Source organism: Physeter macrocephalus, chromosome 12, assembly GCF_002837175.3.
Source record: "Physeter macrocephalus isolate SW-GA chromosome 12, ASM283717v5, whole genome shotgun sequence".
NCBI classification, from domain to species: domain Eukaryota; kingdom Metazoa; phylum Chordata; class Mammalia; order Artiodactyla; family Physeteridae; genus Physeter; species Physeter macrocephalus.
In genome coordinates, this window is record NC_041225.1 from 37623015 (window position 1) to 37641620 (window position 18606).

At 37.4% G+C, this 18606-nt stretch overlaps 1 non-coding gene across 1 annotated transcript; it reads left to right on the forward strand.

Moving 5' to 3' along the window:
* Nucleotides 1–16752: 16752 nt before the first annotated feature.
* LOC112063675 (U6 spliceosomal RNA) lies at nt 16753–16861 on the forward strand. The gene has a single exon (XR_002891116.1). It is a non-coding gene; the product is annotated as a U6 spliceosomal RNA (small nuclear RNA).
* Nucleotides 16862–18606: the final 1745 nt, after the last annotated feature.

The following is an 18606-nucleotide window of genomic DNA, read 5'->3' on the forward strand; positions in this document are numbered from 1 at the left end:
CTAGGAGCAGGAAAGGGGAGCAAACCCACTGAATAATGTCCCACATTGCTGTGGCCTGGGGAAAAACTTGTCACTCAAGCCTGGGAGCTCTCCTTAAAGAGCCAAGGCAGCCTAGTAGGAGGGGCTTCAGGAAACAGCCAATCTGTTTAGCTCAGGGCTCTTTATCAGATCTAGGATTGCTTACAGGGATCAGCTAACTCTGGGAAACCAAAACAGCTCCAGTGGAATCTTCCAGATATTCCTTTCATTTATCCACATACATTTGCTTAAGGGTTTTCATTGAGAAACAGTTAACACCACTCCCTAGTGATTTCAAAGGTCTGTTCTGACGCCTTGTGATTCTATTTGAAATGCCTCTGTAAATGAAGTTAGACAATAGGATAAATACGTTCCATTATTTTCTTCCAAGTAGGTATACACTGTTCATCTCAGAGACATTCACTGAGCAACTACTCCATGCTAGGCACCATGCCAGACACGGAAAACAGTGATGACTGAAACTCAGAGACTGGCAATGAAGACTTCATTCAAGGGCAGAGAGAGAAACAGGTACAAGTGTGGTCTTCAGCACACATTGGGTTAAATGTAGTGCTAGAGGGATGTACATAGTACTGTGTGAGCTTTGAGCAAGTAATTAACCGTCATTGAGAGCAGGGATGTGAGGGAATGAAGCACAGAGGAGGAGGTATGTGAGCTGCATCCGGAAGCAAGAGATTTCACCAGGTGCTGAATTGGAGAAACAGAGCATGGAGTTGGGAGAAAATTCTATGCATGGGGGTTGGCATATGCAAAATAGTGTTGACCTGAAACCTTAATATATACTTGTGCCAGTTAATGAGGAATAACCACCACGAGCTTGGACTGACCAATTGCCAGGTGCCCCAGGAGCCAGACTTCCAGTTCCACAGAACAACAAAACAGGACCAGACAGAAGAATGAATGGATTGGAGCTGCTAGGCTCCAGGTCTAGAACCTACCTGTTTCATCACTGTCAATGCTCCAGTCTCTGAATTACCCCCTTCAGGGCAATGGGGGCAAGAATAGAGAAGTTGAAATAACCAAGGATATCAGAAGCACAGACATTTTCATACTGAAGCAAATTATAGTCTGATTGCATTACAGGGGATCAGATTTGCTACTTTGCTTTTGGCAAATCTGTAAGAGGAAATGAAACTCTTATGGACTGAAAAGACGGAGATCAGTTTAAAAAAAGCTTTGGCTTTTCTCAAGCCACAGAGCATACAGCTGAGAATCTGAGAGTGAAGAGCGGGTAGGAAATGAAGCTAGAGACATAAGCAAAAAGATGAAGACTGCACATTCAATGCTAAAGAGCGTGGACTTCACTATGTACTACTGAGACCTTTCAAAGAATTTTAAGCAGGGAACTGGCATCACCACGTTTGTGTTTCAGAAAGATTACCTTGGCTTCAGTGCAGCTGGATGGATATGGGGGTAAGACTGGAATCAATGAAATGAGACTTCTTAGTGTTGTTTATACAATCCAGGCAAGATACAACTGATAGCTAAATAAGCCACAAGGACTTTGAACGTTTGAGGTGAGCATGAAGAAAACATGGGTGACTCTAAAGTTTCTGGACTGGGAAACTACATTCAAATTAGTGTCGTTCACTGCGCTGAGGACACAGGAAGAAGAACATGTCTGGGCAGAACGATGTGTAGGCAGGTGAGACCAGACAGTCACGCTGATTTGAGACTCATGGGGTACCCAGGTGGGGAAGTCCAAGTATCCAGAGTTGTACACGTGTGTCTGGTGCACCAGAAAAGAAATGTGGACAAAGACAGAGATTAGGGAGACTTAGAACGATGGGGTAGTGAGAAAGCCAGACGAGGAGGAAGTCTCAAGCAGGACATCACTGTGAGAAAAACAGCAGGGAAGAACACAAAGTGGGTGGTACCCCAAAGTCAGGAGGAGTTAGCTTTAAAATTGTGGGTGTGGTCAAAAGTATCAAGGACAGAAGCAAGGACAAGAAGGTTACAGATGGAGAAGTCTCTTTTGGCAACTCCAAGGTTATTGCTGATTTTGGCTTGGGCAGTTTTAGTCAGGCGATGAGGATATGAGAGCTGGATTAAAGTTAACTGAGGCCTGAACAGGAAGGGAGCAGGCAACCAAGAGGGGAGGGAAATGATGTAGCTGCAGTAGGTGCAGAGTGCTGGGCTGCAGAAGAGACTGGGGAACCTTTTTTGTTCTCTTTTCTTTTTAAGATGAAAGAGACTTGTGCATATTATCAGATGTGTATACTGTCTTATTTGTGTGTGTTTCATCAGGTGAGGCTTTAGAGAGAGCCAAGTTCTGCAGGAGCACATACGTCCAGAGCACAAGCAGGGAGGCTTCTCTTCACATGGGAGAGAAGGAAGGGTAGGATGGCTGTGTGCACTTGTACATGAGTTTAACAGGGTGGGAGACATAAGGCTGAGGGATGTCCAGCCTAATTTCCTCTATTTTCTAAATTAGTCACAAGCTGGCCATCAAATAATAGTCTTCCATTTTATCCTGATCTTATAAAGTAAGTATCACAAAATATCACAGAAGCCTTTGCAATTTATTTTTTATCCAATTGTACCTGAGGAGCCCTCATCAAGAATAGCAGGTTGGTGACAATAAGTAAAACAAACATTTCATGTATTTGGGGAAAGCAAAACTTCATGCCCTAACGTCAACCCAAAGCAAGCATGTGTGTGCACGTGCACACACACACACAACTCTAAGACACGGGCAGAAATGACGAGAGCCATAATTAAATGATAAGAACTGCTGACCTCTACCAAAAACGAATCTGACCAAAGCAAAGCAGCTTCCAGTCAGGCTGAGCCTTAGCCTGGAGCTCTCTCCAAAACTCTTTCCTTAGCAGGAAATAAGTAATAATCATAATGATAAAAATTGGTTCAAATTCAATAAAAAATGGACCAGTAGAGCCTCTCCTGGGCAGGAAGTGTGTCTTCTCCATTTCCTTGTTCCCAGGGGCAACCAAAAATGAATGTACTTTATGAATGTTTGTTCACTGAAGAATGAATAATTTATAAAACTAGTTTTTCAGTAACTCTGCCAGGATAATGATAAGGTCTATTTAAGTGAAGAAGTGGCCAGATAGTTTAGAAATATCAGACGCTAGGTGGAGCAAATAAGGTGAGGGGAGAGTTAACAGTGGCTACAGAGTTTAGCACATTGGGACAGGCTGAGGGAGATTATTTCCCCTCATCAAATTCCCAGTGACTAAGAGGCAGCTTCACTCCATTTTTTTTTTAACATCTTTATTGGAGTATAACTGTTTTACAATGGTGTGTTAGTTTCTGCTTTACAACAAAGTGAATCAGCTATACATATGCATATATCCCCGTATCTCTTCCCTCTTGCGGCTCCCTTCCTCCCACCCTCCCTATCCCACCCCTCTAGGGGGTCACAAAGCACCGAGCTGATCTCCCTGTGCCATGCGGCTGCTTCCCACTAGCTATCTATTTTACATTTGGTAGTGTATATATGTCCATGCCACTCTCTCACTTAGTCACAGCTTACCCTTCCCCCTCCCCATATCCTCAAGTCCATGCTCTAGTAGGTCTGTGTTTTATTCCCGTCCTACCTCTAGTCTCATCATGACATTTTTTTTCTTAGATTCCATATATATATGTTAGCATACGGTATTTGTTTTTCTCCTTCTGACTTACTTCACTCTGTATGACAGGCTCCAGGTCCATCCACCTCACTACAAATAACTCAATTTCGTTTCTTTTTATGGCTGAGTAATATTCCATTGTATATATGTGCCACACTTGAGCGTTTGCATCCTTTGTCTTTGGAAGCTCTGAGTGTGTCCCACGTATCAGAGGTGATCCTTTGGGGCAGTGGTTCAGCCACCTCCATCTGAAAGTCTCCCAAAGGGGTCATTCCTGCCTCACAATCTTATCTGTGGCAAAATACAACCCAGGTTGATTTTGTACTTAACCATGAGAATGCTTGAAGGCATGCAAATGGTAGGCATTCAATAAAGACAGACTATGTTTATTGTTAACTTAGGGAATAGTTTAATTGTATTTTCTGTTCAGGCAAAATAAAGATAGTTTTCATTATCTTTTGCTTGGTTACCTGTGTTTCTGCACAAGATTTGTTTATAATGAATTTTTTTTCTTAGAATGTAAATTGCCTCTCTTAATTATTTTTATAACAACTTAAAAAGGATAGAGTAGTGGGCATCTTTTAAGGAGTTCTCCTACGCTGTGAGCAAAAGACACCCTATTTCCCTGGAACTTTCTACCCCATTCATAAAAGTGGGCTGCTTACAATCAGTTCACATGGAAAATCCTCTCCCCACGGACAAGGTTGACTGGGCTGAGGGTGGACGCCTAATACAAACTGGGTAGATTCCAGTCCATTTTTTAGAATTTTGGAGCTGAGGATAGAGATTTCAATCCCAGCGTGGTCTGGTGTCTGGAACGGAGAAGCTGTAAACCTCAAAGCTATGGGGCAGGCACTTCCTGTCACCTCCACTGAGTCACAGGGAAAGCCAGTCAGCAGGGAGAGAAAAGAGAAGTTCAGCGAGAAGCAGGCATGAGAGACAGGGAGAGTCCTCCTCAGCTTTCATTTACTCCATTCCTAGTTCCAGAGGACCATGTCCCTTTTTGTTATTTAGCAGGCTTTTACCTGCAATCAAAGAACCCTAGAAAATACAGAGCTAGTGCCTCTAACTCTACTCAGCCACCCACACAGGGTTTCCCAATGCCTGGCACACAGTTCCCTTATAATCAGCAGAAATTTCTTTAAACTCATTCCCTCCCAAGAGATACAATATTAACCAAAAAGGACTCCATTACCTGAACAGTTTCATTCTGAAGAGGAAAGGAAGCCTTAAAAGTTATGACAGAATATATTCTGACAATGAAATTACATCAGACTTTTGGACGGAATTCAATTTGGGCCTGAATGTCTTCTGCAGAGTTTCAATTGTGTGTGTGTGTGTGTGTGTGTGCGCGCGCGCGTGTGTGTGTGTGTGTGTGTGTGTGTGTTTCCATGCTCAAAGCCACTTGCAATTCCTGTTATATATAATAGGGCCCTGGCTTACCTGAAGTGGACATCTGCAGTGTGAGCCAGGAAAATCAATAGACTCAGCTGTCAAACTCAGGTCTGTCAAACTATCAACACAGTTCAGCATATCAACCAAATGCATATATCTCCTTAGCTCGGAGAATTGATATTTTGGGACATTTTCCAGCCTAGGATTGTTAAAACACTCCACATATGTCCTGTGTGGTTCACAAAATCCAAGGAGGTAGTAACATTCCATGAAGCCAGCTCAAATCCTTCTAGCAACGGCAAGCTTGTTACCCTTATAACGCAGCTCATTTCCTTAACTGAGACAGTACACTGCCTTCCAATAATATTGTCTAATTAATAAATCTAGAAACCCTAAACAATAAACCCATAGGTTTTTAATATTTAAAGTTAACTGTTTTATCAAAATTGTTTCTGGAGCAAAATCCAAAAACAGGAACTCCAAAAGCACTGATTTAATGAGTACTTGTGTAATTATTTATTCACTATGCCTCCTTCATAATACTGTCTGTATTGATAGACCACATGTCTCTCTTTCTTTCTTTTAGCAGCAAATCAATAATGAAATGTTAGTCATAGCCAAACATTTCAAGAGCAATTTATAAAAATCTCTTCTAATATATTTTACTGTAAGAGTATTGTATTAAATGCAGGATATTAATTCATTTTAACATGTTTGATACGATGAGGAGATGCAGCCTTGAAAAATAAGAATATCCAGCCCTGAAGAGAGACTTTAAAACGTTCTGGGAAATGGGAGGTTCTATTCTTTGTTGATCAACAATGTCCATACAAATTGGTGTGACCTTCAGAAACCAATGCTGAATAAGAAGACAGAGAAATCAGAAGAATTTAGCCTGAGCTTTTTGTCCTGGCTAAGGGAAAATCCACCATATCCAGAAGCAGGAAGCAAGGGGACCCCAGCTGTGTGTAGGCTGGCAAGGACCCTACAGGGAAGAGAGGAAGCCTGGCAAGGTGCCTGAGAATTTACCACAATCCCTTATGATTGCTGCACAAGTTAAGTCTTACTATTGTTAAGGGGGTTGGTATTTTCCTCAGTTATTTATTTTTTTATTGACACTTAAGGAAAATTCATTCAGGCAAATAATATTTATTTATTATGCCTACTATGTGCCAGATAACATGCTAGATACTTCACATTATTTCTTCCCTCAGAGCATTTATAGTCTGAGAGGATACAGAGTATAAGTAAACAAATAGTGCTACAATTACAGATTGTGAGGATGGTTCTGATGGTAATAAAACCAATGCAGTAATAGAAAACAGGCAGAGTGTCAGAGAAAACTCCTCCAAGGAAGAGGTACAGAAGCCTGAACGGTGAGATGCAGTCAGCCATAATGAATGGGATTAAGTGTGGCCTGAACTGAGGGGCCATCTGGCTTGAGAACTTCTGTTCTAGGACAAACGTAGGTGTTATTTTATCCAAATTTTATAGATATGGAACAAAGTCTTAAGCAGGTATGTATCCTGCCCAATTCACTTTGTTAGTACGTGTTACTGTCAGGATTTGAAGCCAGGATTGTGAGCTTCTAAACACCTGATGCTTCCATGGAACAAGAGAAAAGGAAAGGATCTAGAAGAAAGTAATCAAGAGATGCCTTGTGGCAAAGGATGGTCTGGAGCAGCTTTGACAAGACTAGGTATTTAATCATGACTAACACTGACTGAGTGCTTCTTATGTACTGGGCACTGTTCTAAGGGCTTCATACGCATTCACTCAGTTAAATCTCAGAACAGCCTGATAAAGCCCTGTTAAATGAGTGCTATCATTATCACTTATCGTAAATAAGTGAGGCAATTGAGGCACAGGCAGGAAAAGTAATTTTTTAAGGTTACGTAAATGGAAATTGTGGATCGGGAGTTATGCCCAGTTCGTACCAGAGCCCATGCTCTCCACTGTGGTGCAACACTTGCTTTAGTAAGTACCTACTAATAACTAGTCTATAGACTCGTCTCTTATACCAGGAGATCGTGTGAATCTATATTTTAGTCAACTCCAACCCGTCATGCCCAAGTGTGAACTTTAAGAGGATATTCCCTGAATCAAAAAATATGTCCAAGAGTTTGATAAAAGGATGCCAAGTAGCTCAGTATTCCCCATGTCTCTGCCTGGTGCATCTGCCAAGAAGCTTCAGCCAAGAAATAAATCTTGGCCATGGCATTAATCAGCTCTAAGAAAAAAAATTTTCCAAATGTCATTTGTTTAGTCAGAGACTTGCAAGAAAATAACCTATTCCTCAGCAATGGGAATATTAGCATTCTCTGGTTTCTCTTTAGAGTTGAGATCTTCACCAAAATGAATCACAATTGCTCCATGAAAATTAATAATTCAACCATACTTATTAATAAATATTGATATCTCAGCTTTTCTTAGAAACATAAAAACATAACCCAGTTAATAAAAAGAGATTGTCAAGGGCAGAGGATGCAAAGGGCCCACATCAACAATCTAAGCAAAGGGGATTCTGAGGGGATACTCCCAGGGAAGTGGACAAGCACCTTTTTCTCCTATAAATGATTATATTCATAGTATCCTGGACCACAGATTTTAAACATCAACCATAATCACTAGGACTCCAGAACACAAGGGATGAATAATACCAAGATGTGGAAAAGCATGGGGGAAAGAGTACTGTGCTGAAAGTCAGTAACAGCTGTGCAATAACCAGGCAAGTGACCTCAATCACTCCCCTGCGACCCCTCCCCCCACCTGCACCTGCTACCATCATCCTGAGACACTGTGTCTCTCTGAGAAATAAGGAGTTACACTAGATATTCTCTGAGGACTCTTCCAGGGATAATACCATCTGAATTTCTATGGCAATTTATGTAGTAGAAACAGGATGGGAGGGATAGCATCAGGGAGGAGTGATGATGAAAAGGAATGCATGTCTTTGAAACAATTATTATTTTTATTCTCCATGAAATACAGGAGGAGAAAATTATGATACAATTCACGCAGAGAATTGACAAAAGTGAGAACTCCTGTATGCACATGGTATGATGTCCCATATGATGGGACATACCATCATATGGGACATACGGGACATATGGACATATGGGACATAACCCAAGAAGTCCTTTCATCTTGTTTCCTTGACCTACACATTATGAGTAAGCCCCTGTGCACTGCCATTTGCCTGAATGGGCTAATTCAGTCCCAGCCAACCTTCTGTTTTGCTTTGCACTCTTCCCTTAGTCATGTTGGACTTGTTAAATATAAATAAAGTGGAACGTTGGGACTGGAACACTTCCGTCCACGAAATGTTTCATTATTTCTATCTGCCTTCAGTCCCCACCCCCTGCTCCCATAATTAGTTCCATAAAATCATTGCCTTGTTATAGACTAAATTTTGTCCATTTCATAAAGTTCTAGAACAGCTAAGATTTTTAAGAGACATTCTTAGTACCAAAATACATTTAGAAGATTCATTAATAAAGAGTGTGAACAGCATATAAATCATAACATTCCTAGGAAGCTTCAAATTGCAAAACCCTTTCCCTTAATAAGTTCTTATTATGTTTTACTTCTTTATCCTAGAAGTAGAAATTCTGGAGGGTAGCTTCCCAGATTTTCTGCTCCAATGAGATGCTAAGTCTTGGAAGTTGTCAGAAAAATTTTCTCAGTACCCCTGCAGCCCAACTATTATCTTTTCTTAGACAACTTTATTACTTGTCATATTATTTTTTCTTGAAAACTTAAAAAATATAAAAAAGCAGATAGTATGCATTACTATATTGTATAACCACTTCCCATCTACCCATCACCAGCCTTGATAATTATTGCCTTGGTTTGAGCTGCTGTAACAAATTAACATATACTGGTGGCTTAAACAACAAACATTTATTTCTCACAAGCTTTCTTATGTCCCTTCTATTAAGGCATTAGGACTAATCCCATTCATGAGGGATCTACCCTCATCACCTAAGTACATCCCAAAGGCCCCAACTACTAATACTATCACCTTAGGAGTTAGAATTTTAGCAAATGAATTTTGGGGGGACACAAACATTCAGTCCATGACAATTATAAATCTTATTTTTTCATCTCATCTTTTCCCTCCACCTCTTCTATATTACTGTGAAGCAAATTTCAGATGTCCTATCATTTCAGTCTTAAAAATTTTAGATCGTATCTCTAAAAGAAAAGGATTACCATAAAACTTAACCACAATACCATTATCATACTATAAAACATTAACAGTTCCTTAATATCATCAAATATTCTCAGTGTTCAAAATTTCAGTTGTCTTACAAATGTCGTAAATTTATTTTACAGTTTGTTTGCAAAAGGATCTAATTTAGATCTACATATTGTGAATCAGTGATATAACTTTTAAACTTCTTTTTATAGGTTTCTCTTCCATATCTTTCTTGTAATTTGTCTTTGGAATAAACCAAGTCATTTATCCTGTAGACTCACCTGTCCATATTTTGCTGATTGCTTCCCTATGGTTAGTTTAACATGTTCCTCTCTTATCTGATTTTCTTGGAAATTAGTATTTGGATTCAAAGACTTATTCAGAATGCATATCCATTTTATGGTAAAACTATTTCATAGATACAGACTCCCTGACTTCAGATTATACTACAAAGCTAGAGTAATTAAACAGTATGATAATAACACAGAAACAGAAGTATAGATGAATGGAACAGGATAGAAAGCCCAGAAATAAACTCACACACCTATGGTCAACTAATCTCTGACAAAGGAGGTAAGAACATACAATGGAGAAAAGACAGTCTCTTCAATAATTGGTGCTGGGAAAACTGGACAGCTACATGGAAAGAAAAGGAAATTAGAATACTCCCTAACACCATAATCAAAAATAAAATTGAAATGGTTCAAAGACCTAAATGTAAAGCTGGCTACTATAAAACTCTCAGAGGAAAGCATAGGCAGAACACTCTGACATAAATCACAGCAAGATTTTTTTGATCCACTTCCTAGAGTAATGAAAATAAAAGCAAAAATAAACAGATGGGACCCAATTAAACTTAAAATCTTCTGCACAGCAAAGGAAACCATAAACAACACAAAAAGACAACCCACAGAATGGGAGAAAATATTTGCAAATGAGGTGACCGACAAGGGATTGATCTCCAAAATATGCAAACAACTCATGTAGCTCTATGTCAAAAACACGAACAACCCAATCAAAAAATGGGCAGAAGATCTAAATAGATATTTCTCCAAAGAAGACATACAGATGACCAAAAAGCATATGAAACGATGCTCAACATCACTAATTATCAGAAAAATGCAAATCAAAACTACAATGAGGTATCTCCTCACACCAGTCAGAATGGCCATCATCAAAAAATCTACAAACAATAAATACTGGAGAGGGTGTGGAGAAAGGGGAACCTTCCTACACTGTTGGTGGGAATGTAAATTGGTACAACCACTACGGAGGACAGAATGGAGGTTTCTTGGAAAATTAAAAATAGAACTACCATATGATCCAGCAATCTCACTCCTGGGCAGATATCTGGAGAAAACCATAATCCAAAAGAATACATGCACCCCAATGTTCATTGCAGCACTGTTTACAATAGCCGAGACATGGAAGCAACCTAAATGTCCATCAACAGAAGAATGGATAAAGATGTGGTACATATATACAATGGAATATTACTCAGCCATAAAAAAGAATGAAATAATGCCATCTGCAGCTACACGGATGGACCTAGAGATTATCACACTAAATATCAAAGACAAATATTGTATGCTAGCGCTTATATGTGGAATCTAAAAAAAAATGGTACAAATGAACTTACCTACATAGAGTCACAGATGTAGAAAACAAACTGATGGCTACTGGAGGGAAAGGCAGGGGAAGGATAAAGTGGAAGACTGGGATTGACATATACACACTACTATATATAAAATAGATAACTAATAAGGACCTACTGTATAGCACAGGGAACTCTACTCAGTACTCTGTAATGGCCTATATGGAAAAAGAATCTAAAAAAGAGTAGATATATGGATATGTATAACTTATTCACTTAGTACAGCAAAAACTAACACAACATTGTAAATCAACTATACGCCAATAAAAATTAAAGAAAAAAAACTCTTCCATAGTTAGAAGTGTTTTCTTCCACTAGGAGGAATATAATTATTGTTACCTCCTCCAATGGTTAGCAGCCATTGATGTGTAATTTCTAGTTCCATGAACTATGGCATTAGTTCGTCACGCATTAGCTGGAGGAAGCACAGAGAGAAACTTCCTTTCATCTACTACTTAGTTGCCCAGTCGTGTAGTTTATACAGGAAAGGCAGTATGGATGTTTTACTTTTTTCCTTTCTTTAGTCAAGATTCTGATGCCACCAAAATTCTTTCTAGGGAGAACTTAATGATTTCTCCTTGTGGTTGCTGTCTTGATTCTTTCCTTTGCCGTTTCACTTTTTTGCATATATCAGAAAGTCATTTTCTATCCTCATTAAGCCATGCAAATCACCTTTGCTAAATCATTCCCAAATCCCTTTCCTTTTCTATTGAATCCCCGTGTTATTATTATATGCCTGTATCACAGTCTTGTTTTATAGTGTTGGTATTAGAAATAGAGACCAAACAGCATTTTCCCCTATTCTTTCAATTCTAAGACATTATAATATAAATATTACTAAAAATGAGAGACTATGGAAGAATACAGTCCCCAAGATATTCAAAATAAACAGGATTATGCAGGCTATTTGTCTACCTCACATTGCACAAATACTCAGTGTAGCCCCTCCATTTTGTTTGTCCGAAGCAAAGAAACTGTGATCTCTGTCTTTAAAAGAAGTAGAATTTATTATATTTAATAGAATAGAATATAAACCAATGGGACTACTTCGCATATCATCTGTGACAAGCAGCAGCTCTATGTTTTGGTTGGCATTACTGACCTCCTGAATGCTTCCTCTGCCATTACTGTGAAGGCGTCCACAGTCAGCTGTCCATCATCCAGGACGGAGATAGAATTGGTATCAGAATGAACTCACAGGAAATGTTTTAACTTAAGCCTAATAGTTTCAGGTTACATTATTCTGTGACTTGAAATTGTCACTGCCATTTAAAATCCTAGTATTCTCATCTGTAAAGTGAGAAATAATGCATGCGCCAAATGATATTCTCAAGATTAAATGAGATAGTATAGTATAATGCCACCTGTATTTACCGAGGGTTGCCATTACATAGCAACTGCAAATACTCTTGCACTCCTAGCTTGTAAAAAAGTACCAGTGTCAGAAAGCAGGTAAAATATTCACTTTCTTTTACTCTTTAGCATCCAATGAGTATAATAATCACTCACTTTACTAAAACAGACTCTAAAATCTCCCCTAAAGAGAAAACTCCCTATGCTGCAGGCTCCTCCCACAGATTGTCCACTTCCTGAAGAGAAGCATTCTCTTCATCTTTGCGTCCTGACAAAAGGCACCTGACACATGCCACATGCTCAGTAAATAGCTTTGAACTGAACTGATCTAGCCTTAATGACAATATCAGCAATGCATCACTAAGTAACAGCATTTGAGTTGTATAAAACTGTTTTCCTTAGAAGTTTATGAGAGTTCTAGAAGACATGGTATGGGTCCATGCTCTATTTCACGTGGATAACATAGAGCCGGTACTCAAACAATGCCAGCTGTTGCTCTGAGAGCTTTCACAAATTATCTCTCCCCCTCCCACCCTGTTTCCAGCACGCAGGAATTTAACATTCTTCTACCTGCCCTCAATCGGTCAGAACGCTTCATCTGTTCTACCTCTAAGTTCAAGGCCATAAAAATCTGGTCAGTTAGATGACTTATTTCCCCAACTTTATCATAAAATTTGGAGCCAATTAATCTTGGTTATGCCTTTATCTAGTGCATTTATTAATAGCTCCCCTTTCACTTTCAAAAATGCTCTAATTTTGTCATTCTAGTGACAAGCAACTGGTGAGACATGCCCTATGTCTTGTTGGTATCCCAAAGTGAAAAATGTACTCTCAGAAGATGTTTGTTGGTTGAAACAAAAACAGTACTTTGCTAGCCAATCTAATAAGAGGCAGAGGGGGTTCCTGTCTCTGTATTTTCCCTCAGCTCTTCTCTGAAGGGAATATCTTCTCCAAAAGACTTTATTTTGGACATATTAATAATGCTTCCCTTACTCTTAAATAATTGATGGGTTTAAAAATATCAGTCAGAAGAAAAAGAGTGATGCATTGCGTGAAGGAAAACAGTAAGTATTTTGGCAAAAACGTGAAAGCTGCATTAATGACTGTACAAACCTCACTAATGGGGCTTATCAGCGTTTTCACAGCAAGAGTTTTCATTCCCTTTGTCACCAGAACCAATAAATCTCTGTCATATAACTGGTCCAACTGATTATTCAAGACTGACACTAAGTTTCTTTTGGAAATTGGTGCCTTGGTCAACTTGTGCTACGAGACACAAGGTGGGGACACTGTCTCAGAAGAGAATGAAGAGCACAGTAAGACATTGGGCAGGAAAGTTCTCTAAATTAATTGGCCTTGACCACAGTCACATGGAGGAAAGTGTATTTCCTAAAGCCCATTGGCCTGTTTTTAGCCCTTGTGAGGGATTTAAAAGGATACCTTTCTCTGGCATAGATACTCCTCAATGAAGTGTCAAGGAGATACTCAGTCAAGCCAAGAATTCATTGCAGGTAATTTCATTTTCACCACAAACATCAACCATGTTGACTAAAACCCTGATATTCCAAGTGTAAGAACACTGTCATTAACAACATAACAAAATGTATTCTTATGTAGTCTAATATGAATGGTTCTCATCTGGGAGTGATTTCCCATCAAGGGATATTTAACAACGTCTGGAGACATTTTTGAATGCCATGACTGGGACTGTTGGCATCTAGTAGTCAGAGGCCAGATATGCTGCTAAATAGCCTATAATGCATTAGAAACTAACACACCATTGTAAAGCAATTATACTCCAGTAACGATGTTAAAAAATATATATCCTATAATGCAAAAGACAGCCCTTACACCAAAGAATTATTCCATCCAAAATGTCAATAACATCACGGCTGAGAAATCCTGGTCTTTATTGATTAAAAAATATATTTTTGAGAGGGACAATTTACTTCTTCATTCAATAGCCATTTATTAAGAAACTAAGAAGCACAACGTTTGTCCTAGATTCTAAGATTAGAGATAGATATGGCACAGTCCTGAGAGATCCTGATCCTATTCTGGCAATTTGGTGGCTTAGAGATCCCGAAACCCTCTTGTAATGCAATTATAAAAATTCTCAATGTACTATTAAGAATACTCTTATAAAAGAAGGAATGAGGCTATAAGAAAAGAAAAAAAAGGAATTCTGCTCCTGTCAAGAAGTCATAACATTGAGACCAAGCAGGTAAGCACACACTGTACCACCTCTCATCCTAGGAATTAATGAAATTCCATGGACTGGAGCTTCTGCATACTAGGGAAAGTTTGCTTTTCCAACCATTATCATTTTATATATTACAGAAAATAAAATTTAGTCAAAAAGAAGAAAATGTTACCATAAATATGAAAACAAATAGAAATGAATATATAATCAAATACATAATCATATATCAAACTACTAACAAAACCCACAAGTAAGCAATTCAGGAGGTTTTGAAAACAAAAAACTAAACTCTACATTCTTAGTAGGATTATTTTAAGAGCAAGATAATTAAAAAAAAATAATATCAGTAATTTTATTTCTGTTAGTAGAAATATCAGCATTTTTTAATATTAAAACTATTTTATGTTTTGCAGATAAAAGTTGCTCAGGAAATAAAAATATATGTTGTAAGTAATAGAAAATTAGACAATATGTTAATGCTATTAGGAATAAAATTTTCAGTGTAAGAGAATAAAACAAAAATATAAAATTAAAAGAAGAAAGGGTGTATAAGAAGAACTTGAATTAGGAAAATGAAAATGAACACATGATCTTTAAAAATACCTTTCTTAGTACTTTCAAATGACAGAACCTGGACGCCATGACACCCCAACAGTGCTAAGTACAAAGATGTTATTTTATCAGGGCCTGGAACTGGAGCCACAAATAGTAGAGAAAACTAAACTGAGGTGCCTGTATGAATTGGGACCCCAGAGGGAAGAGATGTCCAGAGGAAACTGGAGTCACACGGAGAGGCCACCACTGTTGGAAGAGGCCTAGTAAGAGGGAGGCATGCCCTGGCTTTACTGCTCCCTTGGCCCTCCAGTCTTTTAACAGTGCCTCATACTGGCTGAACTTACCTGGAGGCCAGCTGGTAAGGAAGCCTGGGAAATTGAGTTCACTATGATGGTGACCAGATCAGAGCAAAGTTTGGTTGGAGAAGGAACATGATGAGCACAATAATACTTGTAAAGAAAAGAGAGAAGGAGAAAGAGAGTGAAAGAATAAGAAATAAATCTGTCTCCATTGGAAGTAATTCTTACATCAACTCCTTACTCTGAAATTAGGAGAAAAGGGAATTACGAGCATTTATTCTGTCTTCATAGGAGAACCTGCATTTTATCCCCAATATTAAAGCTCTTCTTTAGCAAAAGAATGCCAGCTAAATAAAGAAGGAACTCAATAAAATTACTCAATTATCATTTAGCCACATTCAATGAATACTTGATTCAGGCAAGCATCATAAACAAATGTTAAAATCACTAGCTGCAATGTTGAGGAAGAGAATTTTTGCACGGTGCCAAATAGTCACAGAATACTTGCTATTTGCGAAAGGAAAAATATTCTTTAATAATGGAGAGATACTAATGTCATGATAATAACTATGTGATAGTCACCACCTTAACCACATGATCACATTCAGCATCACTGATAACAGCACAGCCTCAGTCTGTGTGCTCCTTGAAATGATGTAATGTGCAGTACAAAACATTGACTTTGGAATATTATTGCCAAAAATATTTAACCTGTATGCTAAAACCTTTAGGAATAACATCTGGTTTATAGGAAATACAGGGAAAGAAGAATAAGCTAACCACCATAAGGAAACAATCAGGTAAATCCAGAAAATGGGATATTCAATTAAAAATTATTCACTAAACACCTAAAAAAAGGGAAAAAAAAAAATTAAAACTGATTAAAGTAGAAAATCAATCATTAGATATATGTATGTTATATACACCCATAAGAACAATAAATAAGTTTAAATGAACTGAATCCAACTGAAAGACATAAATTATTAGACCCTAAAACATAAAGAAATGGAAACGCTGAAATAGCCAGATTTAAAAGGATGGAATGTAAAAGTTGATGTAGCTACATTAATATCAAACAAAATATACCATATAGTAAAAAGTATTAATAGAATTAAAAAGACGTTACTTCAGAATGATAAAATTCTGTTCACTAGGAGGATAAAACAGTTCTAGATTTTTATGCATAAAAATAATAGTCTCAAAATATATAAAGCAAAAATTGACAGCACTATAAAAGGAAATTATCTGGGGGTATATATGACAAAATCCTCTCTTACTCTGGAATAATGAGCAGGAAAAAACTGACTATAGTAGATTTCAATATGCTTAACTGAATTGACCTAATGGACAACTGATGAATATTTTGCATTACTAATCCACCAACATTCATGAAAATTAACAATTTATAAGACCTTTAAGAAAAAATATATATATAAATTATAACATTAAAAGCATACAGTCTGGTGCTTGCTTCAGCAGGACATATACTAAAACTGGAACAATACAGAGAAGACTAGCATGGCCTCTCTGTGCAAGAATGACATGCAAATTCATGAAGCATTCCATATTTTTGTATATGATGTGTTGTTCAGAGGTTGTATTATTAGGAACAATTTTTAAAATTCTTTTTAAAAATCCCTTCACATGTTCAAAAGCACTGAGCATTTTCTATGTGTCAATCTCTGTGCCAGTATTGAGAATGAGGGAAAAATGAATAAAATGGAATGCCTTAAAGCAAAAAAAAAAAAAAAAAAAAAAAATACAGTGTTTTCTGCTGAATACATCATTAAACAAAAATAAATAATATAAAGGTAATTAGAAAATGTGTTTTTATTAATTGTTTTAAGTTACAAATAATTCATGGGTTAAATAATACTAAATTATCAAGGAAATTGGAAAAAACTTTAAACTGAAATATTGTGAATATACCTTATATTAAAGCTTGTGGGATGAAACTAAAGCAGTATTTTGAGGGACAATGATAGTTTTAAATGCCTAATATGAGAAAAGTGTTCATTAATGAGCTAAGAATTCATCTAAAACAGGTAGAAAAGGAAGAGCAGAATAAAACTAATAAAATAAAATAAAAATAATTTGAAAAAACAAAAATATTTATCTGAAAAGACTAATAAGTTAACAAATTCTTAATAAGACAGATGAAGAAACAAAGGAAGAGGAGGTACAAAGATAGTATTATGAAAAAAGACAAAATTAAGATTCAGAAAATATATTTAAAAGATAATGAGGATACTCTAAACAACTTTATAGCCAAAATTTGAAAATGCAATTGAACTGCATAGACTCTCAAGTGAACAAAAAATAATACCTCAAAATAGTCAAAAAAAGAAATACAGAAAAATAGATGGATCTATAAACAATAAAGGAATTAATTTACTATATAATTTCAAACAGTTATGCAAAAAAAGGCAAACAGGTATAGATGTCTTTATGCATAAATTTTATAGAAGCAGACATTAACTATCTTATGCAATTTCTTTCACAGAATAGAAAAGCAAACAGCATCAAGATACACCTCAATTCATTTAGGAGGGTAGGAGGTATACTGATAATATTCCCTCCCACTCACCCAGGGGATGTACACGTTAATCCTAATTTCTAGTTATAAACTGGGACTTTAGTATTTAGAGAGATTCCATGGTGACAGGAGACACTGACAGCACAAGAACTCTTCCTTTCACCCTTGATATCTCATCATTCCTCCCATAAGTAACTCCTATATATAGCCCCTAGCTCTGTGCTACTCACTGTCCACCACAATATTTTTGTCTTTAGGTCACTGATTTCTTATTTGGTTTCAAAACACAGTGATAAATACAGTGGAGTATTCTGTCAAATAACTAATCTTGGCATGTGAAGTCCCTGGTCCCAGTTTGAAACACTTGCTTTAAGTATAAGTTAAGAATCCTTAGAGAAAATCCTGAAATGAATGTATGTTGCAGAAAGAGCTAAGAAACATATAATACAAACAATTAGGAACAGACTATACACTCTATTTAGAAATTTTTTTCACCTAAATTATAATTTGAAGAACTGTTCATGTTACTAAGCTACGTCTATTTCATGATGTATGAGCATAATGTTGACAACCATTTCATACTGTGAAATGTTTACATTGTGTCTGTACACATGATGTGTTAGTGCATGTATGTGTATGTGATTCCTTTATTATGCCCTTTCATGGGATTCTACACTTTTCTTTCAAGGAACCCATCGTGGTTTGTAATCATGTACTCTGGCTATCTGGCTTCTTATTCAATGTCAGTCTGCCCAAGGAAAGCAGTGTCGATGAGACAAGG